Genomic DNA, 1,650 nt, shown 5'->3' on the forward strand with positions numbered 1-1,650 from the left:
TCTCTCTCTCTCTCTCTCTCTCTCTCTCTCTCTCTCTCTCTCTCTCTAACCAGCTTGCATCCTCTTACTCATTCACTTATGTCCAAGTATCTTCCGCTCCTTTCATCTCTCTTAATTTAATTTCAATTAAACAATTCTTGCATGCTTTATGTGGGCGAATGTTGCGGAAACAATATCACCAAAGCCTCAATTACAATTCACGTGTACTCCCTTCTTCTTCTAATAACAATTCAATTAAGTGCAGCATTGCAAGTGCATGTTATGCAAGATTTGCAGTGTGAGTATAATGAGTCAGAATTAGACCAACAGAGAGACAAGACCTGGTTTGGTTTGCATATTACAAGATGATATAGCATAATTATAGCACAACAATGTTGCAAAAATACTGTTAACAGTTGAAATTATCCTCACCTCGACCAGCTGCACCATTAAAAATGCCACTCATGTGACATAATAATAAAACTCTCGGAAAAAGACCAATCTTTACTTTCACTCTCTCTCGGGCTGTTTTTATGGGAATATTTTGTTTTGCCCGACAGTGTGTCAAATTCTAGTTTGTTTGTTTTTCTTTTCTATTTTGCTGAAGAACTTGGTTATTCTATTTGAATGCAGACTGCAGTGAAGCAGGAGGTGTCACTTTGTTTTTTACTTGTGGTTGTTGACACAACTGACAGTCTGTTTTCTCTGGGTTGCCAGGTTGGTCTGTGTTCAGCAGTCTCAATGGCCAGCTTGTGGTCACTCAGTCTGTGTCTTTCTCAGTTTCTGGCGACTCACGGTGCCCAGATATTGTTGCTGCTAGTGTGTGATACCTGTTCGGTGCTAAATTGCATTGAAGTTGACTTTGAGTTTTTGCAGTAGATTTACTTCTCTTTCATTGTGGGGGGCCTAAAGTGCTCTGTCAATCAATAGTATATTTCCCAGTTAGAGTTTTTTAACACCGGTTTTAAGTTTAACAAACTTTACTATGAAACTGCCAAAGCAATTAATCACCGCTAACTCTAAAATGAGTGATTTTGAATGCTCCTGAATATGTGTTGGGATGTGCAGCAGAATCAATAGCATCATGTTTGGAGTCTTGAGATATATTTAGCCGTCTCTGGGGAGGTTTTCTCTTCCAGGAGGCACTGCATTTTTAATTTGGTCAGAGAAGTCTCTCTTTAAATTTGTATTTAATTGTTGTAAAGAATTTGGCCTCTTTCTGTTTCTTATTTCCTAAAGTGGAGCAGAAAATGTTTTTCTGTCATCGCATTTTGAGGGCAGAACTGACGCATCCTGTTTTCTCTCTGCTGCCAGGTTTGTCTCTGTGTATCCTCCAGTCTTTATACCCTCCTTCTGCTCGCTCATCTAACTTTGTGTTTGTCTCTGTTGTTGACGAGTGGTTTGATTGTGTTTAAATTATCTCCCTCTGTTGGCGTCTACCACTACCACAAAGGCAACAAAGCCTAAACAATTAGAATGTGAATTGTAACCGTTTGAATGAACTGTAGAGTGTGTGATGTGACTGGTGTGCATGTGCAGGATTGTGTGTTGGGGTAGTTGTGTATGTGATTGGGAGTGGATGTATCGTATGTTGAGATGTTTGTATGAGTAGACTGGGATGTGTCGTCGCAGCAGTTCATCAGTTTATGTCAGTTTCAATTTCCTACCTTC

The sequence above is a fragment of the Anarrhichthys ocellatus genome, unplaced genomic scaffold, assembly GCF_004355925.1.
Source record: "Anarrhichthys ocellatus isolate YVR2014 unplaced genomic scaffold, GSC_Weel_1.0 scaffold18, whole genome shotgun sequence".
Classification (NCBI taxonomy): domain Eukaryota; kingdom Metazoa; phylum Chordata; class Actinopteri; order Perciformes; family Anarhichadidae; genus Anarrhichthys; species Anarrhichthys ocellatus.